Source organism: Schistocerca piceifrons, chromosome 3 (assembly GCF_021461385.2).
Source record: "Schistocerca piceifrons isolate TAMUIC-IGC-003096 chromosome 3, iqSchPice1.1, whole genome shotgun sequence".
NCBI classification, from domain to species: domain Eukaryota; kingdom Metazoa; phylum Arthropoda; class Insecta; order Orthoptera; family Acrididae; genus Schistocerca; species Schistocerca piceifrons.
The window spans coordinates 52121293-52143335 of NC_060140.1; positions in this window are offsets into that span (position 1 = coordinate 52121293).

The window sequence follows — 22043 nt, forward strand, 5'->3', positions numbered from 1 at the left end:
TGCTGGATGTATTCCAACTTTGTCTTGCTCTACAGATTTTGCCCTCTACAGCTCCCTCTAGTACCATGGAAGTCATTCCCTGATGTCTTTACAGATGTCCTATCATCCTGTCCCTTCTCCTTGTCAATGGTTTCCACATATTCCTTTCCTCTCTGATTCTGCGTAGAACCTTCTCATTCCTTAAGAGTCCACCTAATTTCAATGTTCATCTGTAGTGTCACATTTCAAATGCTTCAATTCTCCTTTGTCCGAGTTTTCCCACTGTCCATGTTTCACTACCATACAATGCTGTGCTCCAAACGTACATTCTCAGAAATTTCTTCCTCAGCTAAAGGCCTATTTATGATACTAGTAGTGTTCTCTTGCCAAGGAATGCCCTTTTTGCCAATGTTAGCCTAGTCTCCCATGTTCCATTCATCATTGTTTATTTTGCTGCCTAGGCAGTAGAATTTCATAACTTACTCTACTTCATGACCACCAATCCTGATGTTAAGGTTCTCACTGTTTTCATTGCTGCTACTTCTCATTACTTTCTTCTTTCTTCAATTTACTCTCAATCTATATTCTGTACTCCTTAGACTTCATTCCATTCAGCAGATCTTGTAATTCTTCATTTTCACTCATGATAGCAATGTCATAAGCAAATTGTATCACTGATATCCTTTCACCTTTAATTTTAATTCCACTCGTGAACCTTTCTTTTATTTCCATCATTGCTCTCTGATGTACACATTGACAGTAGGGGCAAAAGACTACATCCCATTCTTACACCCTTTTTATTATGAGCACTTTGTTCATGGTCATGCACTCTTATTATCTCTTCTTGGCTCATGTACATATTGTATTTTACCCATCTCTGTCTACAGCTTACCCGTATTCTTCTCAGAATTTCAAACATCTTGCACCATTTTACACTGTTGAATGCTTTTTCCAGGTCAACAAATCCTATAAACATGTCTTGATTTTTGTTTAGTCTTGCCTCCATTATCCCCTGCAACATCAGAACTACCTCTCTGCTACATTTACCCTTCCTACAGCCAAACTGATTGTCACATAACACATTCTCAATTTTCTTTTCCACTCTTCTGTAAATTATTCTTGTAAGCAACTTGGATGCATTAGCTGTTAAGATGACTGTGCAATAATTCTCACTTATCAGCTCTTGTGGCCTTCAGAATTGTGTGAATGATATTTCTCCAAAAGTCAGATGGTACTGTAACGTAGCAAGTTATTACAAGATGACATTCATTCCAGTAAGACATGCAGCCATTTGGTACGGTGGCTGCAGGATGGCTCCGTCTTTCATCGATTAAGTGAAGTATTTCTACTGTTACCCATGGTTTCGCTGCATTTACCTTCTTTGTACCTACGTTTTTCTTTCCAGCTTCTGTGCTTGCCCATTTTGGATATGTTCATTTCACTTCAACTGTACTGCCCACTGAGCTGTTTCTTATTCCCGCATCTATAGCCATACAGAACTTCAAACATATCTCGTCATTCCTTAGTACTTCCACATCCCACTTCTTTGTGTACTGATTCTTCCTGACTAATCTCTTGAACTTCAGCTGACTCTTCATCACTACCACATTGTGATCTGACTCTATATCTGCTCCTGGGTACTCCTTACTGTTCCAGCATAACGACAAGAGCCGGCATGATGATGAAGAATGGAAGGGCAGAGTGGGCTGTGAGATGACATTAGCCAATAGTATGCTGACTGGCCATAAAAGTATGATAGTGTCTAGTGAGATTAGTAAAGACTGAGAAAGCGAAATAATTTGGATTAAGGTAAATGTTAACGATGGTTCATATATGGTCATCTTCTACAGACCTCATGCCTCAGCATTGATGGTGGTGGAACATTTAAGGGGAAACATCAAGAATATTTTCTGGAAATTTCCTGGTCATGTTATAGTTTTAGGAGGAGATTTCAATTTACCAGCTGCAGACTGGGAGACTCAAGTGATTTGGGTGGATAGTAGAGACAGAAAACCATGTGCAATTGTTGTAAGCACCTCTTGTGAAAATTACTTTGAGCAGTTAATCAAAGAAATGGCTCATGAAGGTATCATCTTACGCCTAATGGTAACAAATAGACTAACTTTTAAACTCAGTTAGTGAGAATAGTGAATCAGGAATTATATGAACCCGTGGTCTAGGGGTTTCGCTGGCACGGTTGATCAGTGGGTTCAGTTCGAGAGTTAACTGCCTCCTGTAATAAAAAAAACTGAGTGAACAGATCAATGATGAACTGTAATGGGTGTCATGATATGTCCACCTCAAACAAATGCAACAAACAATAATGAACAAAATGAGATCCTGGGTTCGAAACTCACCACCACTTAAATTTTGGTGGCTGAAGACTTTTAGCATATGAAGTCACCATTGTTCTGCCAAAGGCATTGTTGAAGAGGGAAGAGGACAGAGGTTCAGTGCACTCTGTTGTCCTTGGGGTGGGAAACTGACACTAAAGGCGGAAGAATCAACAATGATCAACAGCATGAGAATGCTGAAGGCAGTGGAAACCACTGCATTAAAGACACATTAACATGTATCCACAGGACATGTGGCCTATAATGGAAAAAGTATCATGATGATCTCTCCATTGGCAAAACATTCAGGAACAGCCCCCATTCGGATATTCAGGTGGGGCCTGCCAAAGGGGAGGTGACCATGAGAAAAAGATTGAACAACAAAAGACAGGATAACATTCTACAAGTCAGGCTGTGGAATGTCAGAAGCTTGTACACAATAGGGTAGCTAGAAAATCTGAAAAGGGAAATGCAAAGACTCAACCTAGATATAGTAGGGGTCAGTGAAGTGAAATGGAAAGAGGACCAGGATTTCTGGCCAGATGCATATAGGGTAATAGGGACAGCAGCAGAAAATGGTATAACAGGAGTAGGATTTGTTATAAATCGGAAGGTAGGGCAGAGAATGTGTTACTCTGTACAGTTCAGTGATAGAGTTGTTCTTATTAGAATTGACAGCTTAACCAACATGGACATAATAGTTCAGATATACATGCCGACATCGCAAGCTGAAGGTGAAGAGACAGAGAAAGGATGTGGGAATACTGAAAGGGTAATAAAGTGTGTAAAGGGAGATGAGAATCTAATAGTCATGAGGGGCTGGAATGCAGTTGCAGCGAAAGTAGTAGAAGAAAAGGTTACAGGAGAACATGGGCTTGGGACAAAGAATGAAATCAGAAAAAGACTATTTGAGTTCTGTAATAAATTTCAGCTAGTAATAGCAAATAATCTATTTGAGAATCACAAGATGAGTAGGTATACATGGAAAAGATTTCAGTTAGATTACATCTTAGTCAGAAAGAGATTCCAAAATCAGATACTGGATTGTAAGTACAATATCCTGCCCACTCTAATATAGGGTGTCTAGGAAGTTGTTCTGTCAGATTGCTGGACAACAATTCAAGCAAATAGTATTAATGGAGTTTATTACATTAAGTTAAATTGACAATACTTAACTCTGTATATTCACAAAGGTGTATCAAAAACAAGTGGTTACATGCAAATAATCAATGTCCTTTGGTATATACAATTTCAATGCAAGCAAAACAATTCAGAATGAGATTTCCACTCTGCAGCGGAGGGTGTTCTGATATGAAACTTCCTGGCAGATTAAAACTGTCTGCCAGACCAAGATTCAAACTCGGGACCTTTGCCTTTCATGGGCAAGTGCTCTACCATATGAGCTACCCAAGCATGACTTACACAGGAGAGCTTCTGTAAAGTTTGGAATGTAGGAGACGAGGTACTGGCAGAAGTAAAGCTGTGAGGATGGGGCGTGAGTCGTGCTTGGGTAGCTCATATGGTAGAGCACTTGCCCGCGAAAGGCAAAGGTTCTGAGTTCGAGTATCGGTCTGGCACACAGTTTTAATCTGCCAGGAAGTTTCAAAACAATTCAGTTCGTAAGTCACTGCAATCACATTTGCATGACAGCTTGTGTTCTACTGCGCCTGTGGCTGTGGCTAGGCGGCACGGCGCTTATATTCTCTTCATGTAGATGTCACTCCTGTCTTGTTGTCATCCTAGTCAGTGTACTATTGGCTGATGTCGTCTCACAGCCATCTCTGCTCTTCCATTTTTCATTGTCATGCCAGCGCTTATTATTACACCAGAACATTCCTCTGCCTCAAAGCGATGGACCATAGTCATGTAGAGAATGCAACAATGGTGGGGGAGACAGGAGTGCGGCTGCTTCTCTAGACCAGAAGCTGTGGCTGCAGCGGACATCAAGCTTCCAGTCATATTCCGCGATCTGGCCTTTGCTCTGGCAGAAATGTCTCCCAGAAAATGCCCAGAAGGGTGCGCGTCCACCTCCAGAGCCCAATAGCCAGATGTAGAAGGTGTCAGCTGCTGCAGAGTGGATGGGTCCAGCTCCATCGGTAGGATGAGAGGAAGCAGAGGAAGTGAAGGCTCCATCTCCATGAGGTCATCCTGCGGTGTCTTGATGACACCCTTGGGCAGCTGCTGTGGCCATAGTGTCCTCAGGATCTGTGAATCTGGGGGAAAACACACAGAAGTATCACCATGCATGTGACAGTGGTGAAGTTGATTGTGTTGTCAGTGCTGCAATCCATCTGAACTCAAAATGAGACACATTCACACACCAAGTCAATGGAAAATCTCACTCTGTGCCAACCATCTGCTGCAGCTAAATGATGTGGACTGACAATGCAGCCAGTCCACAGTGACGGGTAGCCGAAAGAAAGGCACGCATACACACACGCCGACTGGCGTGCAGTCTGGAACAGGATAAGTATTGACTTCTAATAAGAAAAGTATGCAGCTCCTCGAATACTTAACTTTATTCTTTGTTGGTTTACAACGTTCTTCTTGAGACATTTATACGATAACTCTCAAACTATGTAAGGCTAATGGCGCCTTGCTAGGTAGTAGCCATGGACTTAGTGGAAGGCTATTCTAACTGTCTCTCGGCAAATGAGAGGAAGGCTTCGTCCGTATAGTCGCTAGCAATGTCGTCGTACAACTGGGGCGAGTGCTAGTCCATATCCCCAGACCTGCCTTGTGGTGGCGCTCGGTCTGCGATCACACAGTGGCGACACACGGGTCCGACATGAACTAAATGGACCACGGGCGATTTAAGCTACCACCTAGCAAGTGTGGTGTCTGGCTGTGACACCACATTCCTCCCCCGCAAATCGGCGAACGGTCGTGTTATAAGGCTTCCGCCCGCTGTGGGGAGGACCCCATGTTGACGTATGCGATGAGGTGGGGAGCCTAACAACAGGCGAGGCTGTGCCACCCGCACCCGGCCATTCGGTCCGACGGGAGCTAGGAAACGCCTGAAAACCTAGTCCAGGGTGCACGTCAACATGCGGTGTATGCACCCGTAAAGAGACAGGAGGGGCCGAAGGGTCGACCTACATTGCGTCGGGGTACCCGACGCGCGAAGACGCCATGGGGCCCGGAGCGGGCAAGAGTTCCATGGCGGAGGACGGCTGGTCACGGGAAGCGATCGGCGGCGCGTGACCCAGGGAGGCGCTCGGCGGCTGCAGCGAAGCGTCCACTGCGGGCGGCGCCAGCTGGAGAACAGGCGGCGGCAGCGGCTGCTGCGGCGGCACGTCGCCATGGGGCAAAATGGAAGGCATCGTCGGTAACACCTGGGGATGAGGCGAGCCAGTAGATGGGTCCCCAGGGCGCTGACCGGATGGCACCGTCACTGAAAGCAGACGGGGAGCGGCAGAACCCGTGCGATGACAGAGGCACAGCTGATTGAGATGCCGACGCACCTCACCAGAGGTCCCCAAAACCAAATACATCGCGCGGCCGAGGCAGCGAAGAATGCGCCCTGTGAGCCAACGCCGTGAACCTCAATAGTTGCGATAAAATACAACGTCGCCTGGAGCAGAAGCAGAAGTCTGCCGCTGCACAGGAACCTGATGCGGCAGATGCAGCAAAGACATCAAGGTTCGATGAGGACGACCGTGGAGCAACTCAGTCGGCGAGCGACCATCTCGGGGCTGAGAGCGATACGATGACAAAAAGAGCAACAACGCGTCCCCCTGAGAATGCGACTCTTTCAACTTCAACATCTGTGACTTGAAAGTCCGGACCAACCATTCAACGGCACCGTTTGACTGAGGCGAAAACGGCGCGGATGTCAGATGTTGAATACCATTGGCCCGGCAGAATGACTGAAATTCTGCGGACATGAATTGTGGGCCATTGTCGGAAACAATAGTCTGCGGAAGACCTTCAATGCAAAAGATAGCAGACAACGCTTGGATGGTGGCGGAGGACGTCGTGGAAGACATCCGGACAACAAAAGGAAAATTACTGAAGGCATCTACCAGAACCAACCATCGAGCATTCCAGAATGGACCAGCAAAATCGATGTGCAAGCTTTGCCAAGGGGAAGTGGCTTTTGGCCATGCAAAGACTTTCCGCGGCGGTGCAGATTGTTGTTCGGCACACGCCATGCAAGAAGAACACATATTCGTAGTCGCAGCATCGATTCCGAACCAAGTACAGTACTGACGAGCAAGTTGTTTCGTGCGCACTATACCCCAATGTCCTTGGTGAAGAAGCCGTAAAACAGAGGACTGTAACGAACGTGGGACCACGACTCTGGACTGATCATTATCAGAACGCAACAACAAAACACCACGTCGAACAAAAAATCTCTCCTTGTGAGCAAAAAATCGGCAAACCAACGGATCCTCTATCTGAGACTTTGACAAGGGCCATTGCGTAGCAACAAAACGCAAAACAGTAGCAAGGACGGGGTCAGCAGCTGTGGCTGCAGCTACACGACGAAAATCAATCGGAAATGATTCGACCACTTCATCGGCTTCCGAATCAATGAACATGCAAGCAAGTTCGGAAGAATCGAATGCTTTATCCGCAGCAACAGGCAAACGGGACAACGCATCGGCGTTTCCGTGCTTAGCAGTGGACCGATACAAGATATTGTAGCGGTACTGCGAGAGGAAAATAGACCAGCGAATGAATTTCTGCGCTGTACGTGGAGGTACAGGCTTGTTCGGATGAAAAAGCGATGTCAAAGATTTGTGTTCTGTGATGATGGTAAAGTGACGACCATACAAGATATCATGGAACTTAGTAACACCAAACACGAGAGCCAAAGCTTCTTTCTCTATTGCAGAAAAAGCAAATAGCTTGGCGTGACGGGCAATGTTCACGCGAATGTCTACTTGCACACCGCGGGCATGATTTCACTGCATTTGTGTGCTGGCGTGGCACACCTGGTTCAGAGCACGGCGGCAGCTGCGTCGAAGTGCGCGAGGGCAGGTTACCGGGCTGTGCAGCGCGTCCGGCGGGCCGGTCAATGTTACACACTGCTGGCAAAGTTTCAAAAGATTCCTGAGCACAGTCAAGTGTGTCTTGCCTATCCAATATGTCCATCACTTGTTGAAGGGAGGGATTAACTAGTTTCAAAATTTGCTCCCGTATGCGAACATCAGAAACGTTCTGTGCTATTGCATCACGCACCATTGTATCTGAATAAGGAAGGCCACAGTCACATTCAAAGACACACTCCCTAGTAAGTCCTTGCAAAGTTGCAACCCACTCCCAATTAGTTTGACCGGCCGTACGTTTTGTACGAAAGAAAGTATACCTCTTTGCAACTACATTAACTGTTTCTTTGAAATAGGCATCTAAAGCAGACAAAATTTCTTCGTAGGACAGAGTTGCTACGTCGCGTCGGGGAAACAATTTCACTATCACACGGTAGGTGGACACACCTACACATGAAAGCAAAAACGGCTGCCGCTCATTACCTTGAATTCTGTAGGCGGCGAGATGAAATCCAAATTGTCGGGACCATTCCGTCCAGGACTCGTGGGTTCGGTCAAACTGGCGAAACTGCGGTGCAACTGCATGTTGTGGCGGCGGCAGCGATGAAGCGGCGGCTGCCGCATCAGTTTGAATGGCACGTTGACCCTGGACGAGCTGTCCAAGGGCATCCAATAACGCCTGCGTCTGCTGATTCTGCAAGCGATAAAATTCGGACAGTACATCTGGCGAAGCCATGACACAAGTAAATGTAAGCAATCAGAAAGAACACTTATCCCTCGTCGCCAATGATGTGGACTGACAATGCAGCCAGTCCACAGTGACGGGTAGCCGAAAGAAAGGCACGCGTACACACACGCCGACTGGCCAGAAGTCTGGAACAGGATAAGTATTGACTTCTAATAAGAAAAGTATGCAGCTCCTCGAATACTTAACTTTATTCTTTGTTGGTTTACAACGTTCTTCTTGAGACATTTATACGATAACTCTCAAACTATGTAAGGCTAATGGCGCCTTGCTAGGTAGTAGCCATGGACTTAGCGGAAGGCTATTCTAACTGTCTCTCGGCAAATGAGAGGAAGGCTTCACCCGTATAGTCGCTAGCAATGTCGTCGTACAACTGGGGCGAGTGCTAGTCCGTATCCCCAGACCTGCCTTGTGGTGGTGCTCGGTCTGCGATCACACAGTGGCGACACGCGGGTCCGACATGTACTAAATGGACCGCGGCCGATTTAAGCTACCACCTAGCAAGTGTGGTGTCTGGCTGTGACACCACACTAAAAACCCTGTAAATCACAATATCATGAGGAGTGAAGCAATACTTGTGGCCTTCTTTCAGCACTGGTTGCTGAGGAGGGTGGAGCAGGTGGAGCAGTGTCTGATGATGGCAGCCATGAAGAAATTCCGCTGGCAATTGTCCATCTCATGGATCTGAATGATAGGAAGTGAGAAACAGTTGCAATGCTTGATCCCTGGTGTGTGTGGAACAAAGTTCGGCCATCTGCTGCTTGAAGGTTCTGACAAATCCTTCCGCTTCACTGTTTGGCTGTAGATGGAATGGTGCACTAGTTAGAAGCTGTATGCTATTGTGTTCACACAATGTTTCAAATTCATTTGACATGAACTGAGAGGCACTGTCTGACACTATGTGTTAGCATCCGCAGACGAAAACGTAAATGTACCAGAGGGCCATGAACTGAAGAGGACTATATAATGGTTCAAATCCATACAGGTTGTGATGAAACATGAGAGTTGGGATAATCACTTGCTATTCATGGGTAAGTTAACAACCAAAATATACATCTTTACCATTTACACGGCACGTGTGGTCATGAGCTAAGGACAGCCGCCCGACTGACAGCCCATTCACCACTGCCAAATTTCTCCCTCACCGCAGCAAGTGTACCATTAGGTGCCCTTGGAGGGTAGCCCATTGACCATTGTCCCTCACGCACAAATACCTCCAGGGAGGACAGCACTGTTTGGAGACTTAGTCAAATGTAATGACTGAACACAATGACTTCAGGTAAATCTTCATGGTAAAAAATAGATGACACCACCTGAATTGTGCTATGTGACATTGTCGAGTTCACTGGCACAGCAAAAGGAAACTTGCTATATGAGCCAACCACAATCAACCAACAAGTGTTTCAAAAAAGTCTCACAAAGTCGATGTGCACATGCTGCCAATGTGATTGTGACTTAGGCCAAGTACATAATTTTTGTGGTGGAGCGGACCGATTTTCCGCACATGTGTGACACTGTGACGACATTTGTTCTGTTTGGGTGTCCATAGCCTGCAAAGTACAGTGTGCAAAGTATCGGCGCACTACAGTGTTCCTTATGCCATGCCAAGAATGAGGCAAAGATGTGTGAAATTATGTTAGCAAAATGTTCAAACCTAAATCAGCTTCTGTGGCCTGTGCAATTTTCCTATAATTCAGAGGAAAGGATTTAAGCAATTCAGAATCCTGAGCATTGATGTGACAACAAGATGAGCAGAACCATCAAAGTCTGTATCAGGGCCAATCGAAAGACACGAAAGTGCGTCCGCTTTACCGTGTTCATCAGTAGGATGATACACAATCTTGTACTGATATTGAGACAACAACAAAGCCCATCTGTGCAATTTTTGGGCAGTTCATCAGATCAAACAAGGACTACAAAGGCTTGTGATTCGTTACTAAGTAGAATTTTTTGCCATACAAATAATGGTGGAAGTTGGTGACACATTACGCTATAGCCAATGCCTCTTTATCTATTTGTGAATAGTTGCACTGAGCTTTGGACAACGCTTTTGATGTGAAAGAGATAGTCTTGTCTTTATCACTAATTCTGTGTGAAAGCATTGCACCGATTCTGTAAGAGGAAGTGTCATCTTGCAATATGACTGGTTTGTCAGAATCAAAGTGAACTAAACAACAATCACTGAACAAAGGATCTTCAAGTGTTTGAAAAGCTAATTGGCACCCATCTGTCCAAACAGATGCAAGCAATGCTATGGAGCTGCAATTTGTGCAGTATTTGCTATGAACCGAATATAATAGCTAATTTTCCCTAAGATGACTGCAATTCTGGGACACTGCAGGGAACTGGCTAATCTCACGTGGCTAAGAAATGTGACTGAAGAGGATGTACACCTTGACTGTTTATGACATGACCAAGATACTGCAACTCAGATTAAAAAAATTAACACCTATCCAGACTACAGTTTAGTCCTGCATCAGATAATACACAAAACAAAGCATGCAAATCTGCAATATGATCTTCAGCAGTGTGACCTGCTACAACAATGTTGTCCAAATTGTTTGGACAGTTTGGCACATGAGCAGTCAGCTGGTCCAAATACCACTGGAAACTGGGGGGTGTGGAAGCACTGCCGAAAGGTAAACACAAATATTTAAACAAGCCCAAGTGAGTATTCACTACACACATTTTCTGAGATTCTTCATTGAGCGGTATTTGAAGACACACACTGCGCAGACCAATTTTAGAAGAGTAGGGACCAGTGCCTAATCTATCCATGAGATCCTCTGGGTTTGGCGATGGGTAAGTATCAATCACAGTTTGTGGGTTGACCATAGACTTAAAGTCAAAACAGAGGCAAATGTGACCTGAAGGTTTGGGGAGCAAAACCAGTAGACTTGCCCACTGACTAACTTGTATGGGCACAATAGCTCCGCTATCTTGCAATACGAACAGTTCTGACCCAGAAAAATTTTGGCTGAGTGTTTTCTTTCAGAGTAATATGCGCAACAAAATTATGAGCCTTGCCTAAACCTTCAAAAAAGAGTTCTGGGAATTCTTTCAGCAAGCTAGCTACACTGTCTTTTTGTATGGAATGCAGACACTGACAACACATTGTCCTGAATGTTATAGCCAAAAAAATCAAATGAATCAATACCAAATAAGTTCTTACAATTACTTGATTGTAGCACCGTAAAAGTCACTGTTCACATATGCAAGCAATACATGGGAGGTAAAGTACATTTTCTGATAACTTGGAAAGTCTTGCCCATTATAAGTCACCAGGCATGTGCTAGTTTTAGACAGGAGTGGGGAGATAAACATTTCATATGTGTGCCAATTCAGCATTGTAACAGAGGCACCCATATCCAACTGAAATTTTACATTTCCCACAAAGATGTAAATGAACAAAACATTTGTTGGAATGGCATAGCACTGAAGAAACTGCTCGCTTGCTAGTTTTGCCAATGCCTGTTGCAGACTATGAATATACTGCATTAATGAAATGGGCCTTGTGACTAGACTTTTGTAAGTGGGCCAAATTCTTATGTTCGCTCCATTGCTAACATACAGATTGTACATGTCCTTTCTTAGCACAAGTGTAACACTTGCTTGTTGGAATCGGGCAGTCTTGGCACTTGTGCCATGAATAACACCAAGGGCATGACTAATTCTGTTCGCCTGTGTAGCTGCCTGTTTAGCGAGTTGCTTACCCGGTGTGGAGAATTGTTTACATGGTGTGGCATGTGCAAGCTGTTGCTTAATGGGCTGGTCACTAGCAAGGTATGACTCAACCTGACAAACTGGTGGCTGCTCAAATTTATCAGCCAACAGGGTACCTGAATCGTCGTGATCTAGAATTTGCACTGCTTGCTGAAATGATGGATTGGACTGTTTCAAAATCTGTTCTCTGAGTTTGACATCAGTTACACTGTACACAATCACATCACACAACATAACATCTGAATACAAAGCACCACAAGCACATTTGAATTTGCATTTCCTTGACATACCCTGCAAATCCATAACCCACTCCCAATAAGTTTGTTCTGATAATTTTTCACAATTAAATATTTGATACCTGGCTGCTACCACATTCTCTTGTTGGTCATAATAGTTAGTTAGCAAATCTACAATCTCTTCATATGGAAGTTCACTTGCAGTCGCATTAGGGAACAGTTTTTGTATGAGCTGAAACACTGCACTTCCTACTGTTGAGAGAAAGTAATGGCTTTTCACAGTACCTGATACATTGTGAGCAAGTACATGGAGTTCAAACTGTTGCAACTACTCAACCCATTCCTCTTCTTGTTCATGAAACTGGCAAAAAAGTGGTATAACACTGTGAGTGGCAGTAGGTGTTGCTTGTGCTGCATTAGTAGGTTGGTTCACCAGAAGTTGCTGTATTGTGTTTAGCAGCAATGCTATTTGCTGCCTCTGAATCTGAAAAATCTGCATTAGCCACGTTCAGTCCAATTCTGGCAGCTGTGGCGTCTGAGCAGGGGTTGGGATAGGTGGGGTGGGCATGTTGGAAGAGACAAATACAAGAAACAGACAAGGTAAGCAAGAAAAATAAGTACAAAAGCAAAGAAAATTTCTGTAATTCCCACGTGAAAACACTGATTAGTAAAAACACAATAAGAGACTGTTAAAGCAAGTAATCACCCCTGCAAAGAAGGCAAGAGAGAATTAACCTGCCCGCAAAACACTAAAGAAAATTTCATGGCCGCCAGGTTCTAATAACTTGTCGTCAATGTAGTATCCCACCCACTCGTCTAATGTAGGGTGCACAGGAAGCTGTTTTCTTGGCACCCTAGACAACAGCTCAAGCAAATAATATTAATGGATTTTATTACAGTAAGTTAAATTGACAATACTTAATTTTGCATATTCACAAAAGTGTGTCGAAAGCAAATAAATAATGTCTTTTCGTACATACAATTTTAGCGCAAGCAAAACAATTCACTTCATAAGTCACTGCTATAGCATTTGTATGATGGCTTGTCTTCTAGTGCAGCCATGGCTAATCAGTATTCTCTTCATGTAGATACCACTCCTGTCTTGTTATCGTTCTAGTCATCACACTATTGGCTGATGTCATCTCACAGCCCTCTCTGCTTTTCTATTCTCCATCATCATGCCGGCACTTGTCATTACGCTGGAACAGTAAGGTGTACCCAGGAGCAGATATAGAGTCACATCACAGTGTGGTAGCAATGAAGAGTCGGCTGAAGTTTAACAGAATAGTCAGGAAGAATCAACACTCCAAGAAGTGAGATGTGGAAGGATTACGGAATGATGAAGTATGCTTTAAGTTCTGTAAGGGTATAGATGCAGGAATAAGGAACAGTTCAGTGGCCAGTACAGTTGAAGAGGAATGAACATACCCAAAATGGGCAAGCACAGAAGCTGGAAAGAAAAACATAGGTACAAAGAAGGTAAACGCTGCGAAACCATGGGTAACAGTAGAAATACTTCAGTCGATCGCTGAAAGATGGAACCACAAAAGCTGTCACGGAAATTCAGGAACACAGCAATACAAGTCACTGAGAAATGAAATAAATAAGAAGTGCAGGGAAGCTAAGATGAACTTGCTGCATAAAAAAAAGAAAAAAAATGAAAAAGAAATTACTGTGGGTAGGACTGACTCAGCTTATAGGAAACTCAAAATAACATTCAGTGAAACTAAAAGCGAGGGCAGTAATATTAAAAGTGCAATGGGAATTCCACTGTTGAACACAGGAGAAACATGAGACGATTTAGCAAACATAGGGGAACTAGTATTAGAATCAGAATTTAAGAGAGCTTTGGAGGACTTAAGATCAAATGAGGCAGTAGGGATAGATGACAATCCATCAGAATTTGTAAAGTCATTGGAGGAGTGGCGACAAAACAACTATCCACAATGGTGTGTAGAATTTTAACATACCATTATGTGTAGAGTGTAGCATACCATCTGACTTTTGGAAAAATATCATCCACAAATATCTTCTGGTAATCCACATCATCCACACAATTCTGAAGGCCACAAGAGCTGATAAATGAGAATTATTGCACAGTCATCTTAACAGCTAATGCATCCAAGTTGCTTACAAGAATAATTTACAGAAGAGTGGAAAAGAAAGTTGAAAATGTGTTATATGACAGTCAGTTTGGCTGTAGGACGGGTAAAGGCAGCAGAGAGGTAATTCTGATGTTGCAGGGGATAATGGAGGCAAGACTAAACAAAAATAAAGACATGTTTATAGGATTTGTTGACCTGGAAAAAGCATTCAACAGTGTAAAATGGTGCAAGATGTTTGAAATTCTGAGAAGAATAGGGATGACCAAAAACAAAGTGCTCATAATAAAAAGGGTGTAAGAATGAGATGTAGTCTTTTGCCCCTACTGTCAATGTGTACATCAGAGAGCAATGATGGAAATAAAAGAAAGGTTCACGAGTGGAATTAAAATTAAAGGTGAAAGGATATCAGTGATACAATTTGCTTATGACATTGCTATCCTGAGTGAAAATGAAGAATTACAAGATCTGCTGAATGGAATGAAGTCTAATGAGTACAGAATATAGATTGAGAGTAAATTGAAGAAAGAAGAAAGTAATGAGAAGTAGCAGCAATGAAAACAGTGAGAACATTAACATCAGGATTGGTGGTCATGAAGTAGAGGAAGTTATGAAATTCTGCTGCCTAGGCAGCAAAATAAACAATGATGAATGGAACATGGGAGACTAGGCTAACATTGGCAAAAAGGGCATTCCTTAGCAAGAGAACACTACTAGTATCATAAATAGGCCTTTAGCTGAGGAAGAAATTTCTGAGAATGTACGTTTGGAGCACAGCATTGTATGGTAGTGAAACATGGACAGTGGGAAAACTCGGACAAAGGAGAATTGAAGCATTTGAAATGTGACACTACAGATGAATATTGAAATTAAGTGGACTCCTAAGGAATGAGAAGGGTCTACGCAGAATCAGAGAGGAAAGGAATATGTGGAAACTGTGGTGTCACCGCCAGACACCACACTTGCTAGGTGGTAGCCTTTAAATCGGCCGCGGTCCGTTAGTATACGTCTGACCCGCGTGTCACCACTATCAGTGATTGCAGACCGAGCGCCGCCACATGGCAGGTCTAGAGAGACTTCCTAGCACTCGCCCCAGTTGTACAACCGACTTTGCTAGCAATGGTTCACTGACAAAATACGCTCTCATTTGCCAAGATGATCGTTAGCATAGCCTTCAGCTACGTCATTTGCTACGACCTAGCAAGGCGCCATTACCAGTTACTATTGATACTGTAAAACATGTACCGTCAAGAGCGACGTTCACCATTAATGGATTAAAGTTAAGTATTCCACCAGCTACGTCCGTTTTTTCTAAAGTCTAATTTCCTTGTCCTGTTCCAGACCTCACGCCAGCCTGCGTGAGCTAAAACGCGTGCCTTTTGGCTTCCTCTGGTAACCCGGTGTTGTCTCTCCTGCCAACCCACAACATTGGCAATGAGACAACGTCGTGTTCTTAACTATACTGCCCTGATTTACTTGTGTAATGGCTTCGTCACCATCTCCAGATGTACTGTCCTAATTTTATCGCTTACAGAATCAGCAGACGCAGGCCTTACTGGATGCCCTTGGACAGCTTGTCCAGGGTCAACGTGTGATGTAAAACAATGCGGCAGCCGCCACTCCACCGCTAACGCAGCCACAACACGCAGTTGCACAAACTTTTGGTCCTTTTTATGCTGCACTGGAAAGCTGGACGGAGTGGTCACGGCAATTTGGATTCCATCTCACCGCCTACAGAATTCAAGGCAACGAGTGGCAGCCTTTTTTGTTGTCCTCCGTAGGATTGCACATGTACCATGTGATAGTCAAATTATTTTCCCGACGTGACGTAGCAACTCTGTCCTACGAAGAAATTTTGTCTGCATTAGATGCATATTTCAAAGAATCAGTCAATGTCATTGCGAAAAGGTATACCTTCTTTCGTAAAAAACGTATGGCCGGTCAGACTAATAGGGAGTGGGTTGCAACCTTGCAAGGCCTTACTAGGGATTGTGCTTTTGAGTGTCAATGTGGACTCCCTTATTCTGATACTATAGTACGTGATGCAATTTCACAGAATGTTTCTGATGTTTGTATACGGGAACAGATTTTGAAACTAGTCAATCCCTCTCTTCAACAAGTGATGGACATATTGAATCGGCAGGACACACTTTACTTTACTCAGGAATCATTTGAAACTTCGTCACCCGTGTGTCAGGTTAACTAGCCCGCCGAGCAAGCTGCATGGAACAGTAAACAGTCCTCACGCCCGGCCATGCCACTGCCGCCAGGCTCTCAGACACGTGTACTGCGCAGGCAAGCAAATGCAGTGCTAAAATCATGCCAGCGGTGTGCTACTAGACATTCGCGAGAGAATTGCCCGTCACATCAAGCTATTTGCGTTTACTGTAATAAAAAAGGACATGTTCAAAGTGTTTGCCAGAAAAAGCTCAGATCGGAAGCTCAAAACCATTCCAGGCCCTTTGCTTCGCGCCGGAATCGGAATCGAACCAAGGATGCTCACGCTCGCGACACTTCATCCATGGAAATTCATATAGTTCATGTCACTACACCCAGTGCCACTCTCTCTAACAGTGACTGTGTTCGTCCCACAAATAGTGTGTGTCGACATTGCAGGAACTCCCGTCAAGTCGCAAGTGATTTTGTACCAGTGTCAGTTCACGTTGCACGAGACAGTCGCTCTCGTCGTCAGCAGGGCAATAAACTTTTTGTGGACTTGGACATTAACTGCAAAGTGATACCATTCCAGCTCGATACCGGGGCTGCAGTTTCATTGATCAATCAAGACACTTACAAACTGCTGGGCACACCTCCGTTGCATGCCGCAACTGTTAAGTTAACTACCTATTCAGGTCACAAGATTCCTGTGTTAGGACAGTGCAGCCTTCTTGCAACATACAAAGGACAAACAATACTTGTGTCATTTTATGTCCTTCGTTCTTCTTCTGCAGTTAACTTGTTTGGTTTCGATTTATTTCAGTTGTTTAACTTGTCTATAGTAAATCAGGTCCTATCAGTGAACCAGACGGTGCCTTCCAACAGTGTTTCTCGTCTATGTGAAGAATTTGCAGACATTTTTGCACCGGGCCTTGGTTGCACTAAGCACTATAAAGCACATTTGGAACTGAAAGTAAACGCGCAACTGAAATTTTTCAGAGCGTGCAATGTTCCCCACACATTGCGTGATGAGGTCGCAAAAACATTACACGATTTGGAATCACAAGGTGTAGTTGAACATGTGCAGGCTTCTCTCTGGGCATCACCCTTAGTAATTTTGCCAAAACCTTCCGGAAAATTGAGGCTTTGTGTGGACTTCAAGGCAACAGTGAATCCACAATTAGTGACTGCAACTTTTCCTTTACCCCGTCCGGAAGATCTTTTTGACAAACTGTGCCTGGGTAAATATTTTTTGAAGTTGGACCTAGCAGATGCGTACTTGCAAATACTGGTGGATGAAGAATCCCAGCGCGTTTTGGTGGTTAACACGCATCTTGGTTTGTATCGATTCAAATGACTGCCATTCGGGTGTGCATCCGCCCCTGCATTGTTTCAGCAATATCTACAAACTGTTTGTGCGTCGGTCCCTACTGCAGCAAACTATCTGGACGATATTGTGATCTCCGGAAAGACGGAAGAAGAACATTTAGCCAATCTCAGAACATTATTTCAGGTCTTGCAACAAAATGGTCTTCGCTTGTGGAAGGACAAATGTGTGTTTTTTTTGCTCGTGACTTACCCTACCTGGGACATGTCCTCAATGCCACAGGCATACATCCCAGTCCAGAGCACCTCCGTGCCATACAAGACTTGCCTTCGCCGCAGAATTTGAAGCAGCTACAGAGTGTGCTGGGCAAAATTAACTATTATCATCGCTATGTTCCCATGCCTCTTCCATTTCAGCTCCGCTTCATCGCTTACGCCGTAAAAGTGTTCCGTTCGTCTGGACGACGGAATGCGAACGCGCCTTTCGCCAGTTGAAATCGGCGTTGCTTTCCAATACTTCCCTTACGCCATTCGATCCCCAGAAACCCCTTTTGTTGATGGTGAATGCATCGGATTTCGGGATCGGTGCTGTGCCTGCGCACAAATATGGTTCGCACGATCGCCCTATTGCCTTTGCGTCCAAATTGCTCTCGTCTGTGCAAAGAAATTATTCACAGATCGAGAAAGAAGCATTGGCTCCCGTATTTGGTGTTACAAAGTTTCATGATCTCTTGTATGGTCGTCACTTTACCATAATCACAGCCCACAAACCTTTGACATCGATTTTTCATCCGACCAAGCCTGTACCTCCACGTACAGCGCAGAAATTCATTCGCTGGTCTATTTTCCTCTCGCAGTACCACTACGTTATCTTGTATCGGTCCACTGCTAAGCATGGAAACGCCGATGCATTGTCCCGTTTGCCTGTTGCTGAGGATAGAGCATTCGATTCCTCCGAACTTACTTGCATGTTCATTGATTCGGAAACCGATGACGTGGTCGAATCGTTTCCGATTGATTTTCGTCGTGTAGCTACAGCTACAGCTGCCGACCCTGTCCTTGCTACCGTTCTGCGTTTTGTTGCTATGCAATGGCCCTTGTCAAAGTCACGGATCAGGGATCCGTTGGTTCGCCGATTTTTTGCTCACCAGGAGAGACTTTTTGTACGACGTGGTGTTTTGCTGTTGCGTTCTGATAATGATCAGTCCAGAGTCGTGGTCCCACGTTTGTTACAGTCCTCTGTCTTACAGCTTCTCCACCAAGGACATTGGGGTATAGTGAGAACGAAACAACTTGCTCGTCAGTACTGTACTTGGTTCGGAATCGATGCCGCGATTATGAATATGTAGTCTTCTTGCATGGTGTGTGCCGAACAACAATCAGCACCATTGCAGAAATTCTTTGCATGGCCAAAAGCCACTTCCCCTTGGCAACGCTTACACATCGATTTTGCTGATCCATTCTGGAATACTCGATGGTTGGTTGTGGTAGATTCATTCAGTAATTTTCCTTTTGTTGTCCGGATGTCTTCCACGACGTCATCTGCCACCATCCAAGCGTTATCTGCTATCTTTTGCATCGAAGGTCTTCCACAGACTATTGTTTCCGACAATGGCCGACAATTCATGTCTGCAGAATTTCAGTCATTCTGCAAGGCCAATGGTATTCAACATCTGACGCCCGCGCTGTTTTCGCCAGTCAAACAGTGCCGCTGAACGATTGGTCAGGACTTTCAAGTCACAGATGTTGAAGTTGAAAGAGTCGCATTCTCGGGAGGACGCGTTATTGCTCTTTTTGTCCTCGTATCGCTCTCAGCCCCGAGATGGTCGCTCGCTGGCTGAGTTGCTCCACAGTCGCCCTCATCGAACCTTGATGTCTTTGCTACATCCACCGCATCAGGTTCCTGTGCAGCGGCAGACACCTGCTTTTGCCCCAGGCGATCTTGTCTACTACCGCAACTATCGAGGTTCACGGCGTTGGCTCAAAGTGTGCATTCTTCCCTGCCTCGGCCGCGCTATGTAACTGGTTTTGGGGGCCTCTGGTGAGGTGCGTCGGCATCTCAATCAGCTGTGCCTCTGTCGTCGCACGGGATCTGCCGCTCCTTGTGTGCTTTCAGCGACGGTGCCGTCCGGTCAGCGCCCTGGGGACCCATCTACTGGCTCACCTCAGCCCCAGTTGTTACCGAAGCTGCCTTCCATTTTGCTCCATGGCGATGCGCTGCCGCCACCGCCGCCGCTTGTTCTCCTGCCGGCGCTGCTCGCAGTGGACGTGTCGCTGCAACTGCCGGGCGGCTCCCTGGGTCACACACCGCCGATCGCTTCCCGTGACCAGTTGTCCACCGACATGGAACTTTTGCCCGCTCAGGACCATCTGTCGTCTTCGCCCGTCGGGTGCCCCAGCCCGATGGAGGTCGACCCTTCGGCCCCTCCTGTCTCTCTGCGGGCGCATACACCGCATGTTGGCGTGCATCCTGGAGCAGGTTTTCAGGCGTTTCCTAGCTCCCAGCGGTCCGAATGGCAGGGTGTGGGTGGCACAGCCACGCCTGTTGTTAGGCTCCCCACCTCATCGCATACGTTAACATGGGGTCCTCCCCACTGCAGGCAGAAGCCTTATGCCACAACCGTCCGCCGATTTGCGGGAGAGGAATGTGGTGTCACCGCCAGACACCACACTTGCTAGGTGGTAGCCTTTAAATCGGCCACGGTCCGTTACTATACGTCGCACCCACGTATCGCCACTATCAGTGATTGCAGACCGAGCACCGCCACACGGCAGGTCTAGAGAGACTTCCTAGCACTCGCCCCAGTTGTACAACTGACTTTGCTAGCGATGGTTCACTGACAAAATATGCTCCCATTTGCCGAGACGATAGTTAGCATAGCCTTCAGCTACGTCATTTGCTACGACCTAGCAAGGCACCATTACCAGTTACTATTGATACTGTAAAACATGTACCATCAAGAGCGACGTTCACCATTAATGGATTAAAGTTAAGTATTCCACCAGCTATGTCCGTTTTTCTAAAGCCTAATTTCCTTGTCCTGTTCCAGACCTCACACCAGCCTGCGTGAGCTAAAACGCGTGCCTTTCGGCTTCCTCTAGTAACCCGGTGTTGGCTCTCCTGCCAACCCACAACAGAAACCACTGACAAGGAGAAGGGACAGGATGATAGGACATCTGTAAAGACATCAGGGAATGACTTCCATGGTACTAGAGGGAGCAGTAGAGGGCAAAATCTGTAGACCAAGACAAAGATTGGAACACATCCAGCAAATGATTGAGGATGTAGGTTGCATGATGAAGAGGTTGGCACAGGAGAGGAATTCATGGCAGGCTGCATCAAACCACTCAGAAGACTGATGACTCAGGATAAAAACAAAATACTGTTGGTGTATCACTCAATATGGCAGTAAATAGAAATACAAATAAAAGAAGGAAGACCTTTCTGTTTAGCAAGAGTGATTTTGGATTAACTGACATGTCAAAATGAAAATTTCATTTCCAGCACTGATGATCTTGAACATTAATGCATGAAGTTCAATAGCACTGTGCAGTATGCTTTAGTCAGATACATACTGAGCAAAGTTGTGAGGGATGGGAATGACCTGCCATGGTTTGAAAACCACATTATAAAGCTGCTACGAAAGAAGAGTAGAGCTTCACTGCAAATTTAAATGTAGCCAAAGCCTCACAGACAAACAAAAAGTAATTGAAGCTGAAAATAGCATGAAGAGGGCCATGTGTAAAGCATTCAATGAATTTGAAAGTAAAGTTCTGTCTACAAAGTTGACAGAAAATCCTAGGAAGTTCTGGCCTCATGTTCATTCAGTAGACAGACTGAAGCCACCTGTCCAGACCCTGTGTCGCCATAATGGCACTGACATGGAGGACGATGGAAAAAAGACCAAAATACTAAGCTTTTCTCAAAACTGTTTCATGAAGGGATTCCCTCCCTTAAATTGTCACACAAATGACGAATATGACAGATATTGAAGCATGTGACTCTGGGATGGGGATATCATACACCATACATCATATATGCTATCATACATATAGTATGTGAAAGAACTTGCACCTCTTCTAGCAGCAGTGTACCATAGGCCTCTACAGGAGCAAAGAGTTCCAGATGATTAGAAAAAAACACAGGTAATTCTGGTTTTCACAAAGGGTCATCACACAGATCCACACAGCTATAGGCTTATATCGCTGTGATCGGTCTGTTGTAAAATTTTAGAACACGTTTAATGCTCACTTTTATGATATTTCTGGAGAACGATAATCTGCTCTGTAGTAATTAACATTGCTTCCAGAAATAACAATAGTGTGAAACCCAGCTCACTCTGTTTGTCCACAAGATCCAGAAAGCAGTAGGCCATGTTGCTGCTGTGTTTCATGACTTCTGGAAGTCGTTCAGTAATTTTCTGTACTGCTGCCTAATGAACAAAACA